This window comes from Crinia signifera, chromosome 8 (genome assembly GCF_055691185.1).
Source record: "Crinia signifera chromosome 8, ASM5569118v1, whole genome shotgun sequence".
Lineage (NCBI taxonomy): Eukaryota > Metazoa > Chordata > Amphibia > Anura > Myobatrachidae > Crinia > Crinia signifera.
This window is the reverse complement of record NC_139224.1, coordinates 136,405,058-136,427,066: the sequence shown is the minus strand read 5'-3', so window position 1 is coordinate 136,427,066 and position 22,009 is coordinate 136,405,058. Positions and strand designations below refer to the sequence as shown.

Here is a 22,009-nt window from a genome sequence, read left to right as displayed (position 1 = left end):
TCAGTAGACTCAGCGCCACACTAGAGGGCGCTGCAGCTGCCTTGTTTAATTGTCCGGCGGATCCTTCACATGAGAGGCAGTCTCTCTCCTCTCTTTTGCTGTACCTAGGCTAGCAGTGCGCACTGCGCACAGCCGGGGGCATCGCAGAAAAAGCAAGTCAGCGCTCCTCCACAGTATCTTCCACCAGGCAGCACAGCACATGAAGCCGGAAGGCTTCCACACTTGGTGCAGCACCCAGGGGAAGGCTCCTAAACTCAGGCAGGTAACCGGGTGGGGTAGGGTTGGGGCAATGGGCTGCTACTTCAACAACCCCCAACCCCCTTCCTGCAGCAAATCACTTGTTTGGCCCTCATCCTCACCACTCCCTGGCTGCTTATCACCCCACCCCTAAACTGTCAGCCTGCCCCATCCTTCTCTCCTTTGTGTGCATGTGACCCCCATGCTCCCACCTGTGTGTTCCTGTGACCCCCCCCCCCCCTCCTGCAGTTGACAGCCTGCCCCCGGCTCCTTCCAGTGTGTGTCTCGGACCCCCCCCCCCCTCTTTCCTTGCAGTTGACAGCCTGCTCCTTCCTGTGTGCCTTACCCATATCCCCCCTTCACCCTTCAACAGCCTGTTCCCTTTGCTTCTTCCTGTGTGCCTGAGAGCCCCCTCCTTGCAGGTGACAGCCTGCCTTCCCCTGCTCCCTCCTGTGTGTTCCTTAGCCCCCCCTTTCCTTGCAGGTGACAGTTTGTCCCCCTCTTTCTCCTAAATGCACACCCACATGTGTTGGGCCACGCCTACATTTTATTTAGTCCCATTTAAATTAGGCTAGTTTGGTTGAGATTTCTCCAATACCATCTTTGTATCTCCCTCTCTTGTCCCCTAAGGGATATTGTAATGGTGGGGGGCCCTATCAAGATGTTGCTATGGGGCCCGCATGGTTCTAGTTACGCCTCTGACTGTAAGCTAAAAATATTGGGCATGTAGCCAAGCAGTCTATCGCAGGGATACATACAGCTATTTAGTTGTATGGATTTACTCGGCGGGTTTGATGAGCTGACGTCAGACACCCCTAAAACACTCAGGCACGCCTAGCGTTTCCTATATACTTTCAGCATTTTCCTAGGCGCGCCTACATTTTTCTTAGTGCTCCCACTAAATGGACGTTTTCCACCCCCAGATGAAGACTTCCTGTCAACCACCTTGTGTACAGCATGCGTATAGAAAAAGTAGCAGGATTTCATTGCAGGATGACCTCACACATGCGTACTACGGGCCGTATGCATGCGCAATGTATCAATAATCGTCCACTGTGCGAATGTGGCTAAAACGTATTTGTTACCTTATACGTAACTTTTTATATTACTACTTTATGGTAACGGTGGGTATAGTATTCTACAGTGCAGCAGACTACTACTTGAATGTAATTGTGTTGTGTGCAATGAGTCATTGATATACCATGCACTGTTCTCTCTTGCAGTCCACCCATGTTGCACAGGCCAGCGTCCAAGTAGATGCATTTGGCTCTTCCTTCATCTTGGATTTTGAACTAAACCAGTAAGTTGGGTTTTATTTCTATTTTTGCTATAAATGGGGAGTTTCATTGTTAAATAGTAAAATATCAAGGGTTTATGGCACCATATTATCTTACCTCAGTGCTTGTCAGTACATGCCAAACCAATATAATGACATCACAGTAGTAAATTACTGCTTGTGTCAGCAATTGCCAGTGTTTGAGGATGTCTTTATCTTAGACTTGTGTGCCAATATCAATGTAGTGTTGGTTCGTTATGAGTAATGCGATAATGGCTATCTGGCTGCATGGTCGGTCTTAAATCAAAAATATGAAAGCTGTATTTATTCTTCGGGACACGTCAGGGGCCACAGGCTTTACAGTGGGTAGTGGAGTGGGTAGAGAGCATTCCAGCTTTTTTAGAGGTTAAACTTCTCTGCCATCCAGGCAGACCAGGCTCCTCTCCTCCTCTACTCTGCCTCCAGGCCAGGAAGCTCAGTTTTTTCTGGTGTTGGCAGGAGTCAGATGCACCTTACAGAGGGGCTGCTTTAGGCAGCCTTCTTTTCTTACTTTTTCTTTTACACTGAACTTGTTCAGTAAAAGGGCAGGAGCAGCACTGCTGCTCCATCACCTGGGCCCGGCGGCTGCAGCACCACTTACGGTTGTGTGACCGCAGCTATCCCCCACTCGGGAGACTTACAGCCGCAGCCGGGCACCGGGACATCAGCCACAGCCAGGACATCAGCCTCAGCCGGGCACCGGGACATTAGGTAAACACTCCCCAATGGGAGTGCATGCACGAGAGGAACTGTAGCGGCTGTCCAGCAGGCCACCAGGGATAACGTGTGTGTGCAGCAGCGCCTGTAAGCGGGGCCGCGCAGCTCGTGCCGGATCCCCGCCATTTTACAGGCGCTGTATGGGATAACTTCTCTGGAGGCCGTTTGCTAGCAGCGGGAGTGGGCTCTCCTCACACAGCCCATCCCCCAGGGACAGTAGGCAGGAAAAATGACACCGAGAGTTTTTGCCACTGATTTTTTTATGCCTGGCAGAACATGTGGAGGTACACGAGAGCTTATCAGCCACCCAGTGATCCACTCCTCCACTGCCAGAGACAGTCCTACCTGTACCTCTCCTCCAAGGTTACAGAGCTTGTGCTCCAGTCAGCTATAGCTGCTTAAGGAGCCTAGTGCCATTTTTCATTCCAACATTGTTTGTGAAAAGCCTTGTACCAGCTTAAGGCCCATGCACACTGGGCGACTTTGAGCTGAAAGTCACTGAAAACAGGATGTTTGAACAGCTTTCAGCTCAAAGCCACCCAGTGTGTATGCCTCGGTGGTGAGCGCTGCTGCGCGCTCCCGCATCATTGCCAGGAAAGCCGTTCTTCAGCAGATGAGTGTCTTTGAGGACACCTTTGTATAGCGCTATGCTATGCAAAGTAGTCCGCCCGCACACACACACACACACACACACACACCCATAGTCGCCCAGTATGTATGGACCTTTACTGTGTACTGCTTTCACACTATCACTGCCTGTTAGAAGTTTACTGAGTTAGCATAGGCTGCCTCACTGTATTGTATGCCTTGTACAAGCAGGCTGTGTACTGCTTTAACACTATCACTGCCTGTTAGAAGTATACTGTGTTAGCTGTACCATATAAACTGCCTGACTGCATTGTGTGCCTTGTACAAGCTTGCTGTGTACTGCATACTGCGGTACTTGTGGAGTATCACGGCTCCCACGATGTCCATCGCATGCTAAAAAAGCGATCGCATGCGATTTTGCACTCAAATGCATCCAAATGCATTGAAATGTGTAGCAAACATATTAAATGCCTCCAAATGTCATTTTTCAGAGTGTACCACCCCCACTATCAACGCCAACCCGAAGCGTGGCGAGCGCAGCGAGCCCGCGAGGGGCGGCGGTACGCGTCCTACGACCTTTTCATACCCCCACTATCCACGTCGGCGTGGAGTTGAGAATAGAAAGTGTGGCGAGTGCAGCGAGCCACCGAGCCCGAAGCGTGGCGAGCGCAGCGGATACCTTCACAGGTATCCGCGTCCCCTCGCGGGCTTCACAGGCGTCCGTGTCCCCTCGCCACGCTTCGGGCTCGGTGGCTCGCTGCGCTCGCCACACTTTCTATTCTCAACTCCACACCGACGTGGATAGTGGGGGTATGAAAAGGTCGTAGGACGCGTACCGCCGCCCCTCGCAACGCTTCGAGTTGGCGTTGATAGTGGGGGTGGTACACTCTGAAAAATTACATTTGGGGGCATTTAACATGTTTGCTACACATTTCAATGCATTTGGATGCATTTCAGTGCAAAAACGCATGCGATCGCATCGCATGCGATTTGAGTGCATGCGATGCGATGCGATTTTTGCAAAAAATAGCTAAAAACCGGTAAAAATCGCATTTCATCGCATGCCATCTCATGCCACTACATATGGCATGCGATGGCATGCGATGGGAGCCGTGATACTCCACAAGTACCCGTACTGCTTTAATGCTATCACAGCCTGTCAGAAGTATACTGTGTTAGCTGTACCATATAGGCTGCCTGCCTATTTCACTGCATTGTATGCCTTGTACAAGCTTGCTAAGTACTGTGTACTGCTTTAACACTATCACTGCCTGTCAGAAGTATTAACATTACCATTTAAGCTGGCTGTTTATTTCACTGTTTCAGTGCACGCATAGCCTGGTAATGTCTTCTAAGGATAAATCCAATAAAACAGGGGCCCCAGCACTGCTGTCTTGTGCGGCCTGTGATACTGGCCTATCCCCCCAGGACTGTGTCCAGGAAGCCTTATGTGCAAGCTGCTACAATGCGCAAGCATTGCCCACAGCTCCAGCCTCCTTTCAGGAGCCTGCTTTGGCAACGTCGCTTGCTCAGATGATGGCGCAGCTAGTAGCTGAACTTTCCTCTGCAGCGTCCCTACAGCCTGTTACACCATCCTCATCCCACTGGATTGGCCCCTCTCCCCCCAGACATTGGAGCCACCTTTGGTGAGCTTGTTATCTGCCTCCATTCAGGGTCTACATAAATCCATACAGGGTAGGCCTGATACCATCCGCAGACTTGGAAAATGTCCTCTCGGACCCCCCTCCCTCAGGAGGATATGGTCCATTGGGAAACTACTTCTACTGTAGATCTACATGTTGATAAGCTTGTGCGATCATCTCCGCTACTCATTCCACCTGCATCCCTGCAGTTCGGAAGTTGGAAACCTTCCTAAAACGTATTTGCACCACTTTATATGCGGAATCTAGGTATGCCCTGGCATCAGCTTGTGTGGCTAAGGCCATGGTAGAATGGGTAGCTACTCTTGCGGCTAATGCCGCTAATGGCGTGCCTGTGGAGAACCTGTTCCCTACCTTTGAGAGGGTACGTCAGGCCGCATCCTACTTAGGGGAAGGAGTTCTGGACACTGCTCCCCTAACCTCCCGTGTGTCTGCTTAGCCTGTTGCAGCACGGAGATCCCTGTAGCTGCGTGCTTGAAGGGTGGACCCAGCCTCTGTGAAATCCTCAGGAGCGCTTCCCTTTGAGGGTTTCCTTGGTTCCAAACTGGATAAACGCTACGATAGCAGCTTCCAAGGCAGCTTTCCTCCACCCACAGTGGAGGATGCCAGCTGTTAAGATGAATATCAGCCATTGAACGAACACCAGAAGATGGCTCGAAGACCTCTCCACACTTCCCCATCCCTGTGTTGCCTTCCAGTATTTTTGCTTCCAAGGCAAGGGTAGAGGACATTCCTTTTCAAGAACCCGGCTCCACTTGACAAGTCCTCCAGGCCAGGTGTCAGCGTCCCTGACTCTCAGCCAGAGGACAAACCCTCCGCATGACGGAGCAGGCCTCCACTGGTTCCCTAGGTGGGAGGCCGCCTGTTGGGGTTTTCAGCCATCTATCTGGAATCCACAACTGACGCATGGGTTCAGGAGGTTGTCCACTGAGGCTACTCCCTAACCTTTCAGCGTTGCTCGCCCAACTCGTTCTTTTCCAGAGCTTGGAAAAGTTCCGGGATCTGGAACACTCATCGAGAAGCTCCTACGATGGGGTGTCATAACACCTGTCCCGTCAGCTCCAGGAGGCTTGGGATTCTACACCGGCCCTTTTTTCTGAGCAGGAAGCCCAGCAGCTCATGATGTCACATTCTCACTTAACACGACACAACAGGTTTGTTAGGTTCCGGAAGTCAGCGTTGAAACATTGCGATCCAATAGTCTTGGCCCTATGACCCGGAGACTTTATGGCTTCCCTGGACATCCAGGATGCATATCGGCGAAGCCCCATCAGCTGGAACATCATCGGTTTCTGCGATTTGCACTGCAAGACTGTTACTTTCAGTTTACAATATGCAAAAGATATATTATTTCGGCGCAAAAAAGGGTCAGCTTAAAACACTAAAACCAGGTATTATCAGCCTGGTTGAGAAAGGGTACACAATAAGCAATAAAGATAGTGAAGTGCCCCACAAGTTGGATCGATCAATGAACAAATATATATGCCATACCATCCATCAAACAAGCGGAAATATGTCCATGTCCATCAATTAGCCAACCAGTTTAAATGAATTGTTCATTAATGTGTTCTCACTTCCATGCTCCAGGACCATAAAATGAAGGAAATAAATATATAGACGTGTGAGTCACTTTGTTTAAATATCAGTGTAAAAATGGGATTTGGATGGTATCGAGTTCTCTTTAAAGCCCAGTGTTTTTCTTTTCTTTAAGGTTCACCACATGTAGTTTACAGCAGTATAAAACTCATATGTATGCTTACATGTATACAATAGGAGACATACACATCAAGGTTTCTTTGGGGGGTCAAGAACACAAACACTCCTGTAAGACCACAAAGGTGCTTACATGTATGCTTACTTTTCTCCAAATATGGATCCTCTCATCAAGGTAACCCACCTGGACACTAAAGATATATATGGATGGTATGGCATATATATTTGTCCATTGATCGATCCAACTTGTGGGGCGCTTCACTATATTTATTCCTATTTGTGTACACTTTAAGTTTAGGCTACTTACCCCCCCCCCCTCAGGTGTGTACGTAGTCTGTGACCGTGATGGGCAGCAGGCTTTGCACCCAGGGAGTCCGGACAATTCCGTATCTGGATGACGCTGTTTCTGGCACACCCAGCAGAAGTTTTCCAGGGCCATCTGCCCACAGTGGTGACGGTCCTCATGATACGGCTGGATCATGAATTGGTCTAAGTCACCCATGTTTGCAGCTCAGTCTGTGGGAGCTGGGCTAGATACAACCCATCAAAGGATCTACCTACAAGAGGAACGCCACGGGACACTGCAGTCCCACGTCCAACGTCTCCTCGTTAGGCAGGGTGTCAGTGCATGCCTGCACGAGGGTCCTTAGGTTCAATGGTATCCAACGCCTACATGGCGGAATATGCCCAGCAGGTGATCCTCACCTAGTGGTCGGGATCCTACCACATCCTCCGGTCAAGGATGGTAGCCTTAACACCGGCTGTAGGTCTCTCACTTTACTGGTGGCTTCTCGACCAGAACCTCAGTGGGGAGACCGTTTTGGATCTGGGAGGTCACCCTCTGCAAGTCCAGTCAGACAATGTGCTGACGGTGGCTTATATCAACCTCCGGGGCGGCACTGGCAGGGCGGCTGCCATGGAGCAGGCATTCCGCATCTTTCAGTGGGCTGAGATAAAGATTTCCAGGGAGTCCTCATTTGGGAAGAGGACTCCCTGAGCCATAAGACTCTGGATGCCGGAGAATGGCGGTGTTCCAGATGCTGGTAAGCCGTTGCGGCATGGTTGATGCCCTGTCAGCCCTGGTGCCTTTTGCTCTCATGTACGCTTTCCTCCCAATTTCGCTCCTATTGCGAGTAATCCGCAAGTTGGAGGCAGAGGGTGACACTTTGAGTCTGGTGGCTCCACATTGGTACAGATTTTGGTTCTCGGACCTTCAGGCCCTGTCAAGGGCCCCTCCAATCCGTCTACCTCTACATCCAGACCTGCTCTCTCACAGACCAGGTATACACCCGGATTTGAGGCGTCTGGCTTTGATAGGGTGGCTGTTAAGACCTCCCTGTTAGGGGCCAGAGGCTTTAACTCAAGGGTGATCTCCACCATGCTCACAGTGCAGAAGCCTCCCCTGACAGGGGCTTACCATCACATCTGGTGGGCTTATTTTCCTGGTGTTGGACTTGCCACTTCAATACTAGGACTTGCCAGGGTTCTAGAGGCTGGGTTATCTTCTTTGAAGGTACAAGTTTTGGCTTGTTCATCTTGTTTTGCCGGATGTCTGCACATTCCTGGAGGGTGTCCTACATATGCAGCCTCCCTTTGTTCCCCCGGTTGCCCAGTGGGACCTTTTCCTGGTACTGTCTGCTCTTCAGGCCCTGCCATTTGAGCCCTTATGGTCAGTGGACTTTAGTTGGCTCACCTGGAAGATGGTTTTTCTGTTCGCAATTGCTTCAGGATAATGTGCGACCTGTCAGTCCTGTCCTGAGGCTCTCCATTCCTGATTTTCAACATTGATCGGGCAGTTCTTTGAACCGTTCCTTCTCACCTTCCTGCTTCGGTGTGCAGGTTTCACGTCAACTGGGATATTGTGACTCCGGCCCGTTGAGGGCTGGATACTTCTCCTGAACGGTCGTCCTTGGCTGTCATCTGTGCATTGCACATCTACTTGCCCCGCACTACGTCTTTTTGAAAATCCGACTCACTGTTTGTGCTCTATGGGTTTCAAGAGAGAGGTTGGCCTGCTACTTAGCAGATGATTTCACAGCTGGATTTGCACAGTCATCCAGCAAGCATGCTTGGGCACCTCTCTCCTGGTTCCTGTGGGGGTATGGACACATTCCACTGGGTCTGTGGTGGTGTCTTGGGCTGTTCGAGATGGTGCAACAAATTTCAGGGCGGTGACTTGGTCGTCCGCTAATACTTTTTTGCGCTTTACACATTTGATACGTTTGTCTCCCAGGATTCGGCCTTCGGCCAGAGTGTACATGCTGATGCACAGGCGCGTCCCCACCCTTAGGTGGCTGCTTTAGGATGTCCCATTGTAAAGCCTGTGGCCCCTGACGTGTCCTGAAGAATAAAATAAGATTTATGTCTTACCTGTTAAATCTCTTTCTTCGAGGACGTCAGGGATCCCTCCCTGCCGCACCTGCTTTACTTCTGTTGTAGTTGTGTTTACGGTTTATATAGTTGCTCTGTGGAGGGTACTAACGTGTTCAGAATGTGTTTCTGTATGGTGCTTCTCTTCCTTCTCTCTTGTCTCCTGTCTTGGCTTGTTAAAAACTGAGCTTCCTGCCCTGAATGCAGGGTAGACGAGGGGAGGAGCCTGGTCTGCCTGGGAGGCAGAGAGGTTTAACCTCTGTAGGTGCTGGAATGCTCTCTACCCACTCCACTACCCACTGTAAAGCCTGTGGCGCCTGACATCCTCGAAGAAAGAGATTTAACAGGTAAGACATAAATCTCATTATCTCCGTCCAGCTGATCTCCATCCAAGGCTTGGTAAATAGACCCCTGAGTCTCTGCTGAGGAGTCCTCCCTCCCCTTTGAGTTTGTGCATCTGACCAGCATGCAGCCCCTCCCCTTGACTATCCTGCGGCTCCACTTCCCCTCCTGTTCCGGCATGCAGCTGCTCACTGCTGCCCACCCTGTCTGCTCCATGCCATCTTCCTCTGCTTTAGTATCTTATTCGAAGGGGCGGGCATCACTTGCCTGACCTGTCGGTCTGGCTCAGTGCAGGAATATTGGTGGGATCTGTAGCTGTAAAATGAGTGTCTGGGACAATACAGCCAGGCTGCATTACAAGGTTCCTTGGCTTCCTGTAACGCTGTCAATATACCAGGGCTGAGATACTAATAGGTGGTACCCTGAGCAGGGAGGTACATAAGAGGACCTTAAGGTTAGTTATAGTGCTACCGGGAACTACAGAGATAAGGGGAAGGGGTGGGGGGAGCTGTCACTCCACTGGGAGTATTGGAAGTGTCTATTGCTATTCCCTTCTGCCCATCTGTGACCTCTCTCGTCTGTGCCCCCTCCCATCTGTGGTCGTGCCCCCTCCTGTCTGTGCCCATGCTCTCTCCCTTCTGCATATCTGTGCCCCCTCCTGTCTGTGCCCATGCCCCTCCTGTCTGTGCTCATGCCCCTTCCCTTCTGTATATTTGTGACCCCTCCCGTCTGTGCCCATGCCCCCTTCCATTCTGCACATCTGTGGCCCCTTCCCTGCTTACATGGTACCCAGAGGACGCAATCTACACCAGTGAGTATGCTTTCCTTCCCCAGGTACCCTAACAGGATTTCTTCGGGACCAACAGATGGATGGAGGAGACCTACCTACGTGTCAAGATAGGTATTCGCATAAAAGGGCTCTGAATGGAATGAAGTTTTATTTTTCAGGTGTGTTTGTGTTTTTATATAACTATTGGTTCTGATGTTGAACTAAGAGTCCCAGCAAGCCCATTAATGGGCCACATGCTTGCTGGGACTCATATGGCCTTATTCTGGTTCGTGCGGCTGGGCCGTACGCGTACGTTCCGGGTTTTTTTTAGATCTGCGCATGCGTACCATCTCCAATGCGCAGGCGCGACGACTCCACAACGCTCACGGACGGGTCTTTCCGTGCGAAAAAACCTGTACGCGAGAGTACGGTCACTGTGGGCGGCATAGGGGCGTGTTGAGGGGAGCTGCCGAAATAATGAGGGAAAATGGGCGTAAACATGGGCGTACACGGGGGTGTGCACCAAAAATGTGCGGTGCTACTACCGCTCGGTCGGCTAAAGCACCGTTCATTTTTGGACACAAAACAGGCGGCCGCCACCGCCACCTCAGACCACCCCTACAGATACCGCTTGACAGCGGACGCCTGGGTCTGCTAATTTACGCTGATTACTACTCAAACACAGACACCTGAATGTAATAAGCAATGCTGCAGTCTATTAAGTCCAAACCATTATTTCACTACCTGCAAGCTACACACAGCACTCAAACACATTGGATGCATATCTTTCTACACTTCTCTACATTTAAAGCTTTGTTTCATTTAAGGTAAGAATCATTTTAAGACCTGCTTATATATGCTAAGGTAGGTATTTGTTAAACATTTATACACATTCACTACGTGCTTTCATATACTTTACACAGTAGCACATTCAATCTACACAAGTCGACATGTGTCAACGTGTTCACTCTAATACAAACATATGTTTTGTATTTATGATACAAATACATAAACCACATCTAACAGCTACAAAGGATGTTTCAGCAATGTTTTAAGCCCATGGCCACTATTTTGCACACCATCTTTGTATAGTACCCAAAATACAGAACTGTACCACTTTCTGATCTGCTATGAATTGGATTTTACTACACTCTGGATGTAAGATGCCACCAATCACATTATTGCAATCACATCTCTCTAACAAAGGATTCCTACATCTGCTTATGACACTGAAAACTCATATATTTAAACATGTTTGTTCACAAGCAATTTTATCATGTTTGGCCGATTCACACATCTTTAACATACCTGTACCAAGACATGACTGGTTTTTTAGGGAGGACACATATGCATTCCTACACAAATGTCCCTTTTGACACTTGTTTGCCTACCTCACCCACTCCATGAGGAAATCATTGTTCTGGACCTGCTTTTACCTACAGTACTAATGTAGGAGTTACCTCACCTGCACACAAACTGCTTTCTCACCTATTAAGTTGCTCTGCACATGTGCTGACACAAACTAATTAGCTGGGAAAAGTTGGATATGAACATGTGAATGGCCATGGAGAGGGTTACACATGGTAAACTTCTACAACACTTCAAGAAATGCACAAAAATACCGTGGTCAGTAAGCACACATAAATGTATTATTTGTTTGACACAAGAAATTACACATACAACTATTATGTGGTAATTGTCAAAATAAATTTATTTGCTGTTCAGCATCACAGCTTATTTGACACTTTATTGTCATAAATAAAAATAAAATATACAATATAGACAAAAATAACAAACAGCCAGAACAAGAGGTTGCATATCTCCAAACATGTGTTACCCTGCAAATGCAATGGTGAAAGAAATGTGGACACCAGAATACGAACTGCAACAACCAGGGAGAATACTAAGCATGATACACACCACCAAAAATTAATCCTGCATTTCTAGAGGTCAAAATAAGAACTTTACTGCCCATGGCACGAAAATGGATAGATGGCCAACTCAGGAAGTGGATGTCCAGTGCAATTTAAACATTTGGGGTCCAACCACAGAGGAAGTGAACCAGGTGTCATTCTTTTGGCCCTTTTTTCCCCTTTTTAGATGGTGCCTTGGGGACAGGGGCCTTTGGCTCTGATGGCTTGCGCCGTCTTGCCCTAGTGGACACAGGAGGGTCAGCAGAGGTGGAAGGTTGGGGAGCAGCTTGGGGTGGCCCAGCAGATGGGGGATTGTCCCTTAGGGACCTGGCGGTGGTGAGCAGCTCCACCAGAATGTCATTCTGGCGGCTGAGTTGTTGGGCAATGCTTTGCATGCCAGCCGCCAGAATGTCATTCTGGTGTTGCAAGGCCTCACACTGCTGCCTGTTTGTGGCCTTCCAATCTGCCAGAAATTCCCCAACCTGCTGCTGACGGACCGCAGCCTCCGCCCCTTGCTGCTGAATCCTCTCCAGCATCACCATCCACCTGGCATCCGATGTGTCCTGTGGCTGGGGGTGTCGTGTTGGTGGAGGCTGGACCACTTGCTCCACCTGTGGCTCTGCAGAGGAAGATGCTGCCGGTTCATCCTGTGTTACTGCTTCTTCTAGGATAATAATTGAAAACAATGTCACCATCACATACACACAAAAAACTATCTTACCAAATACAATGCATTACTGTGACTTACCATCAAAAGCAGCATTAAAGACCTCCACCGGGAGCTCACTATCCATATTGGATATCCCCCTGACCTCGGCCACATCAATGACATCCAAGGCGTCCTGCTCCAGGGGGGTATATTCCAAATTATCTGGCATAGGCCCCCTCCCGGTGGACATGCTGTGGTTGTACCGGTCAGTCATCTTCCTCTTCAGTGTAGTTTTGAAGTCTGACCACCTACAAGTTCAAAAATACAAATATCACCATGAGATATGTGCACCACTGTGCTAGTGAACATCATGACTACGTTACATTTCCTAGTGTGGGTGATCTTATGTTTTTTAGGCATATGTTTCCCACACACACATTAATGTCTCCATTATGAGGCATTTCAGTGTCTCATCTCATTCATTAGGCCACTAAATGCACATACATAGATCACTATGCAGAAATGACATCATCCATGGCCAAATTATGCACCTCCACCTGGTGTGAAACTACACATTCCACCATAGCTTGCCAGTGTTGTTATTATGGAGTAATTTAACTATGGGAAGGCATACTGGGATGTGTAGTTTCTCACCAGCTACATGTGCACAGTTTGGACATTCATGTTTCAGTAGAATCATATGAAACATGTTACAACAACTCTTTTTCAACAACACACTTTCTGTTGTCCCATCACATACTTCACATGAGCAGAACTGTGCCCATAACCTCACATTACACCAATGGTGCATGTTTCATATATAAATGTGGGTTATTAGACATGGTTGTGTTCACATGTGACATTGAAGTGTAGCACTATCTACAAACACACCTTTCTATTATTCTCAAAACATACATGTAACATATGTACACACATATGACATTATCAGGGGGAGAAACACACTTGCCTTTTCTTCACTGATAGCCAATCTCTGACCACTGGTGACACCTGGTTCACTTCCTCTGTGATCTTCTCCCAAAGGTTTCTCTTTGCACTGGCACCTGGCATCCTGGTTGGCAATTCGATCCATTCTCGTGCCCTGGGCACTAAAATTCTCAATTCTGCCTCTAGAAATGCAGGGTTTCTCTTTTTGGTGGTGGTATCCTGCTCAGTCCTCGCCCTGGATGTTGCAGCTCGTTTTCTGGTGGCCCCAGTTCTCTCACCATGCACCTGCTGGGTCACACCTGTTTGGAGAGATGCAACCTCTTGTTCTGGCTGGTTGCTTGGCCCTTGTGGAGCTGGTGGCATTGCAGTAGTGCCTGTTAGTGAGGGGCCCCCTTGATCTTGAGTCCTCCTTGTCCTGTCCTGCTCCCTCTGCCTCAACCTTTCAAGCAAGGATTCTGCTCTTGCTCTCTGTAGAGCGTCCTCAGCTGCGGAATCATCTGAGCTAGACATGTTTGCAGCAATTATGGCCTGCATCTGACTGGATATTTATATGGTAAACTCCCGCCATGAACAAGGGGGCGTATATTTTTCACCGCAATGTAGTAGCTAATTTACGCCGATATTTCCCGCCGATAATCCCCGCTTAAATTACGCAGGTCTCAACGCACCTGAACATTCACCTGTACATGCACATACACAGGTTGTTGACCATTGTGTGCTACATGGTTAAATGTGTGCACCTGTCATTCCAATGATGAGTGTTTTTTCAGGTGGTATCTGTTGGAGTTCGTGTATGCTTTCTGAATCACATTTAAAAACATAACAACGTTATAATGCTTTCCTTACATTTGTTATGAGGATTAATTTGTCATACACCAACATGTTGTATGTGCCTTGTTATCAGCGTATGTATTAGTAGATGGTTGCGTGTATTATTTTTCGCACACTGTATATACAGTACGTCTCTCTATAAATTGAAAGCATAGTTTGTTATGGTGTGTGTATATCGGAACGGTCCGCGTAAGTTTCTATTCGCATACATATTGTTAATGTAAGAAGGATTAATAAAGTTAATACTAAACAAACAAGTTTTTAGACCAACCAGCAACCACCAAAAGTTATATATGTACCTGCAATTAATAACTGCGCCATTGCCAATATGTCTTCTGCAAGGGCCAACCCCTTTTCAACACAGGAGCTGCTGGCATTGGTCGAAGTCATGGACCGGCGCCTGGGGCCCAGGGGCCCATATGTCTCCAACATGGAGAAGCGCCGGGCGTATAACGCTGCCCAGGGCTTAATTTACGCCAGGACCCACGTCCAGAGAAGCCTGGGGCAGGTGGAGAGGCGCTGGTCAGACCTGCGCCGCCGGCAGCCAGTGCTTCTATGCACACTTCGGCGGCATATTAGCCGATGTAAGTATATATTTATTCTCAAATATGTATGCGCTTTTTAGAAATGGTTGCAGGAATTACTTTTAAAATGTGCATGAGTATGTGGGTGTATAGGGGTGTATAGGGGTGTATGTGGGTGTATAGGGGTGTATGTGGGTGTATTGGGGTGTATGTGGGTGTATAGGGGTGTATGTGGGTGTATAGGGGTGTATATGGATAATTTTGGATTTTGTGTGTAGCAGATCTTTACACAAACAATTTTAAATCTAAATGTAAATGTATCATTTATTTTTATATGACCATGACTAATGTAATTTTTTCTTTCACTTCTTTTCATGAAATGCAACATTCAATATCGATACCATCAACATGAACATTTCAGCACGCGCAAGGGCACGCATGAGGGCCAGAGAGGAAGCCCAGCTGCAGGAGGCCCAGCTGCAGGAGGCCCAGCTGCAGGAGGAGGATTTGGTGGAGACCACCTTGGGGCCTGCTGGTACCCACACCATCTCCCCCTCCACTTCCACCAGCCACTCACCCACTCCCACCCCTACCCCCACCCCCTCCCCCACCCACACCCCTACCCCCTCCCCACCCCATTTCCAACCCAAACATCAACATTAGTTGCAACATATCACTGCAGGGCGACCATGAGGTGTGGCCTGTCCTTCTCCAGGAACAAGGGTCCCCTTGGTGAATTTTTTGAGTGTGGCCATGCCTCACCCCTTGAACTACTGACATAACAGTACATCCAATGACATATCCGACATTAGGGGTGTTGTAGTTATGTGGGTCCAGGTGTAACTCCACTTCCCAGCATGATGTGCAACATTAATTTATAGATTGTTTTGTTAATAGTGTGTGAGGCCATGCGGATGCATGCTTTAGCAACTTTGCTTTAGGCCTATAATTTGTCCAGCAATGTCGAAAATTTAAAATAGTAAGGAGTGCTTAAGCCGCAACAATTTCATAACCCTTAAATAGAACAGCCTAATTGTGAGGTTAGAGGTGAGTCCCCCAAAACAAAACTACCAATTGGGATACAGCATACATTCATCCAAGAAGGAGTAATTTAATTAATGTTATTTACTATGTACAGTATGTGTGTGTTAACATATTAGTTTTTAGTACTGTGTTTACATCAGACCCATCTTCAATGTAGTTGAAAAATGTATGTGGCCTTCACACATAACTCACAACTTCTTATTATGTACCAATACAACAAACATTTGTGTATGTTATATATTAATATTTTTTTTTCCCCTTCACTACAGACACTGAACAGCACCAGGAGGAGGTGGCCAACATTCTGAGGGAAATCTTCCTTACATTATTTTATTTGAACATTCTTTTTGGGCGACTGGAGGCCCTCCTTTAATTCCCCCCCCCCCCCCCCCCTTACTCTGTTTGGTTTAAATAAATGTTTTGGTACAGTTAGAAGTTGCCTGTGTTTTTAATCATAAATATGTTAGAGGGTTTGTAAGGGCAGGTACATACAGATGTGTAATGTAATTTATATTTGTAATTTGAGGTGAGGGGTAATGATTGATGTGTGAATGTTTGTGTTTTTGAGTTAAATAACACATAGTGAAAATGCATGAATTTTTAAAGTTGTTAGATTCAAACATCACACATAACATCAGGGTAGGTATACATGTTAAAAAATCAGAACAAACTAATTATGGACATAATTTAGTACTTATACACAAACACCAACATAACTTTATTTAAAAGTAACAGCAATGTGGGGACACATAGATAGTGATTAAAATGCAACATTAGAACATAATAAATATACATGTAATGAGGGTTAAAATGTTGTTTGATTAGGGTCTTTAGTCTTTATTAAGGTAGACAATTGAGTTAATAGAAAACAATAATTGAATAACAATTAGAATAATTAATTATTTGTCTTAATTGTAGTTGAAAGGCAAGATTTGCAGGTCCATATATGTGAAGGGTATGCCAGCGTGCACGGACGTACGCTCACACTCACGAGCGGTGACATAAGCTGAGTTTTCCATTGAAAACAATAGCGACCCGTCCGTGCAAGCTGGCATACGCTCAGATAGCCGCAAGAAGTGGGTGGGAAGACGGACGAGAGACGTCCGTAAACGGTGGCGTACGCTCTGTTGTACGCCAGTTGTCGGAGTCTAAGGGGTGATCCGTCCGTGTACGTTGGCGTACGCTCAATTGTACGCCACTCCCCTTTGTCGTTGTTTGTGCCCGTACGTATGCGGATGTTTTGTGGGTGGACTTTACCTCAACGGCCGCGTACGGAGAGCGTACGTTGTTATGGAACGTACGCACGTTTGGCCACACCGACCTGAATAAACCCCATAGTTCCACAGTAAACCCCAATGGTTTTATCTAATTTTACACACAGATCAGCCCAATACCCACAGCCCAGGGGTACCAGGGACAGCACCAGGCTTCAGGCTGAGTAGGTAAATTCTAGAGGGGGGATCCCTTAATTGGGGGGGTTTCCCACTTCCCCAGGACCCCTGCCCAGGCTGACGTCAGTAGGGATTAATGCTTTGGCCGCGGGAACTTATTTAATAAGTGTCCCCCAGCTGTGGCATTACCCTGCTGGCTTGTTGGGCCTGGTGCTGGTTCTTGAAACATGGGGAACCCCTATTCGTTTTGTCCTCAGTATTTTGGTAACCAGGACCGGCCATTGGGCCTGGTGCTGGTTTTAAAAATACGGGGAACCCCTACTTGTTCGGTTCCCTGGTTTTTTAAGACCAGGACCGGCTCTTTGAGCCTGTTGCTGGTTATGGCTGTGGCTGTGACCCCACGCTGTTTTTTGTTTTTTTTACACTGACGCCTGCACAGATCTGAATGATCTGTGTAGGCTTCTGCTGATACCAATTAGTATTTAACGGCTGATAAATACGAATTTGTATTGAAAAAATACATATGCATAAGACACCTTTGTAAATTATCCACCGGAACACAAATTTGTAAGTGGCATACGCCACCGATAATAGTCAAATGCATTCATATTAACAATATGAGTATTCGCATTCTTAGTAAATTTCCCCTGATTGTCAGATAAACCAAAATGTACAGTACAGTGACCGTATGTGTGCATAGAGGAACTGATAGTCAAGGCCGTCTCAACATCAGTGAGGGCCCCTGGGCAAAATAATTCACTGGGCCCTCACTGATGTTGAGATGGTCCTGGCACCCGGGGCGCTGTCGGTGTAGTGTAGGGCACGGCAGTACGGGGAGGCGGATGTTGCTCTGCGCTTCCTTCCCGGTGTCTATATGAGCAAGTGCATACCTCCCAACAGTCCCGAAAACTGCGGGAATGTCCCGGTTTTTGGTGACCCGTCTGCTGTCCTGACTCTGGTCTCTGACACGGAGCAGTTCAGCATGTGGACGCTCCCCTGGAGGTACCAGATGAGGCTGTCGCTGTCTGTTCTCCTGCACACACAGAGCAGTGTCCCCTCCTGAGGGGATCCAGGCAGCAGCAGCAGGGAGCTTGTAGCGCTAAACTATGTGCCGGACTGCCGGGCAGTCTGCAAATTCATCAGCGAACCCTGCACCGCCGGCAAATAGCGCTACAAGCTGTCAGCCACTGCCTGGATCATCCCCGCTGACCGGATCAATCCCGCTGCCGTGCCCTGTGCCATCCACTATGGCATGATGGAAGAATAAAATAGTGCACTGCTCGCAGTGAACCCAAAGCATGGTGAGCACAGTGAGCCATGCGAGGGGACGTGGAACACTTTCATTGTGTCCATGTCACAACGTAAGTCGACATTTTGGACAAAAAAACATGAAAACCTCTTGTCGACCTCCTCATGTTCTCCTTCCAATCCTGTCGACCTCAGCCATGTTGACCAAATGTATGTTCACCTAAATACAGTCAACCCTATAATCCATACCCTGTGCAATAAATAGGTTGACGCCTATACATTTTTGACATACCCTAGGTAGACAATAAGTAGGTCGACACAAGCAAAAGGTTTAAATTTACATGGTTGACACCAAATGGGGACACAATTTTTTTTTTATTCACTGTCTACCATTATTGGTCAATGTTGAGAAGGTCGACCTAGCCATTGTCAACCCAGGGACTGGATATAGTTTGCTCACTGTGCCACTAATCTTTTCAAAAATGTGTATATTTTTTTAGGTTTGCATTCTTATTTGAATTGTATATTTTGCTTTTTAAAACAGAAATGTCCATTACAACAGACAGGCAGTTTACCACAGGATTCATTGGAATCTATAAGGCCAACAAATGTCTGTGGAAGCCTGGAAGCAAGGACTATTCAAACAAACAAAAAAAGGACCGGGCCTCCCAACAATTAATCCAGTATTATAGAAGCAAGAGAAGTGGTGCCAATCTTGCATGTGTGCAGAAGAAGATGGCGAACTTGCCAGGGCCGGATTAACAATGGACCTGATAGAGCTACAGCTCCAGGCCTACTCTCCATTTTGTAGCTGAGGGTCAGGGCTTTCCAACGAGCCCAGTCCCGCGTCGATAGCCCCCCGGGAACCGGAGATAACGCCAGGCAAAGCTGGAACATTTTCCCCATATGATAACATGGGACCTGACCCCCACCCGTGCCAACAGCTGCCAGTTCCCTTTCTGGCAGCACAGAAGCTCAAGGTTCAGTCGAACCCAAATTGCTGGGCCTTCAATCTGATACCAGGCTGGTCCATATGGGTTCATTGGTTCCAGAGATATTGCGGGTAAACCGATTTTTTTCATTTATGAAATGTAATTTAATGGATGTTCATGTTGTTTGAAGACGAGTTTCTCTAAAACCAAACGGCCCAGTTTCACGGGACCAAAATTATTCGAAGCCCACTCAAAAGTTATTCAATGTGATACTGGTCACATGTAAATGGGTCAGTTGGTTCCGAAGATATACTGTAGCTGGTTGTTTAAAGGGGGGGGGGGGTTCTCTCCCCCTCACACCAGAAAATGCAGAGACTAGGCTGGTGTAAAAAGGGCCAGCCCGGTAATGTCCCTGCATGATTCTGGGACCATATTCCCAGGTAAGTCTCTGCATTTTCTGGTGTGAAAGGGGTATTATTTCAAATAGCCGGGACCTGCATTGCTCTGAATACAGCCGGGCAGCCCCTTCTCTCTGCCTGGCTGTCAATGGCTATCATTTCTGCCCGGCGGCGGCTGTTCCCCAGTTACCGCGAGCATGTATTCCTGCTTGGCAATGAGCATGTTATCCCCCATGGCAACAAGCATGAAACCCCTGGCAATGAGCATGTAGGTATACAACACTAATGTAGCAGAATTTTTTATAGGCATTATGGTGTTTGGCATAATACGGAATGGACATTATGGTGTGTGGCTTAATATGTAAAATATGATGTAAAGTTATAATGCGCGCCTTTGGCGCGCAATGCCCCTGTTTATGAAGCATATTGTGCATTATTGCTCAATCTGTTTGGCATAGTGTGTATTTTGGCTCAGTCGGGTGTGAATTTTGGCTCATTCCTTGTGGCATAATGTGTAAGAGGCAAGTTCAGTATAAGGTGGTTACTATTCTGTTGCATGATTTGTATAAAGGGTATATTGTGTTGTAAACCTAGGTGACCACATTACAGGACCTGAAATGTTGTCTACCAAGTTTCAGCTTTCAGTATTTTTTTTATGACTGGAATACCGCCTCACCCCGCAAGTATCTTAAAACATCGGCGTTCTGTGGGTGCACCTTTGGAGGGCAACCGCTAATATATCTCCCAACATTTTTCCTATGCCAGCCCCCAGCCTTTTCCAGGCATATATAATTAGTTGAAATTATTTACACAAATAGAGACACACCTATGAGCAGACCACCCAAACAGAACACTGGTCACACCCCCCACATTATTAGGTGCTGGCCACAACCCCTATTATTGCGCATAATAGGCCCTTGATAATTTTCAGCTCCAGGCCCGTTTAGACCTTAATCTGGCACTGGAACTTGCGGACAGTGTTCGTAAAGGAACACACCCGAGGGATCGAGTCCCATCGTTCAGGAGCCGGGGTTGATGATGTGTACCACCCGACACTCTGGTATTATGACCAGATGAAGTTTCTTCTTGAAAGGGATGCGAGGGTTCGTGGACATGGTAGTTTGGATCCAGAGTCTCCAAGTTTACTGCAGGAGGTGGAGGAGACTTTTGATCTGGTAAGTTTAATTACATTAATATGTTTATTTATCACCAGTTATTTATATAGCGCACACATATTTGAATCGATTTATTTTGCAGCTGATGTAAAACTATATGTACAGCAGAGCGTCTGATAGGAGCACAGGCCAATCGCCTAATATTTAATCCCTGTCCTAATCATTTTTTTATTTTTTATTATAGCCATCTACCCCGGATATGAAGAATTCCTCAATAATAGAGGCTGCTGGAGAGGGGTCTTCTGTGGTGTCTTCTCAGGCAGGAGAAGGGTCTTCTGTGGAGTCGTCTCAAGCTGTTCAACCAATAGGGCCAAGGCAAAAGACTTGCCATTCAAGATCCACTTCTGCAGCCACCACCTCAGAACAATTTTTCAAGTGTGCAGAGGAAATGCTTCAAAGGCCACCAGACAACATAGGACAGTTTTCAAACTTCATTGATTCGCAGATGCATGAAATGCCCCAAAGTTTACTGCGCCCTTTCAGATGTCTAGTATTAGAAGCATTGAAAAGGGACGAGGATTACAACCTACTTGACGACCTGGATATAATGCCTAATCCTATTCAGCACACAGAAAATGCCCAACAGCAACACTCTCCATACCATTGTAAATAATAAAAATAAGTAATGCAACAAAATGTATATACGTTAATATGTTATAATACATTTTTTCCAAAAACACCCATTATATGTTTGCAGATATATTGAACAGTGATTTATTTTTATTTTGACGTTATCAGATTTCCAGATGTTAACTGTAGGTATAAATTAGTGCTGAATATAGCACATTTAACAAAGGTCAGATGTATGTATATATGTGTCCAAATATTTGATATCCTACCAAAGAAGAGCAAAGAGACTTTGATTACAAGGTCCATGCAGGGGCGCCGATAGGTTGCCCGGGCCCTGCTAAAATAAAGGGGTGTGGCTACTGGGTGGGGTTGTGGCCACACGCTGTAAGAAAAGGATCACACACCTGCACCGGAAGAGATAGGACATGCTGCCATTGCAGCTGCCTCTCGCTCCCCAGCTCAGCACTGAGCAGTGTATGCTGGGCTGGGGAGAGAAGCTGTGCTGCGGCGGCAGCCTGTCATCTCTCTCCCCACTGCTCTTTGCTCCAGGGGAGGTGGGAGCAGTACACAGGCCCCTCCACCTGACCTGGGCAAAAAATCCCACCCATCCCTGCCTGCACCACTGGGTCCATGTGATCTCATTACATCAGGCAGTAGTCCTCTGGGAACAATTTGGA

General features: G+C 47.4%; 1 long non-coding RNA gene across 1 annotated transcript in view; it reads left to right on the top strand.

Moving 5' to 3' along the window:
• The window catches only part of LOC146027103 (uncharacterized), a 39,985-nt gene extending 20,758 nt beyond the window's left edge, over positions 1-19,227 (top strand). Inside the window, exons 2-3 of the long non-coding RNA XR_014454669.1 lie at positions 1,461-1,537; positions 18,802-19,227. This is a non-coding gene — a long non-coding RNA (uncharacterized LOC146027103). The remainder of the gene's footprint in view (positions 1-1,460; positions 1,538-18,801) is intronic.
• Positions 19,228-22,009: the final 2,782 nt, after the last annotated feature.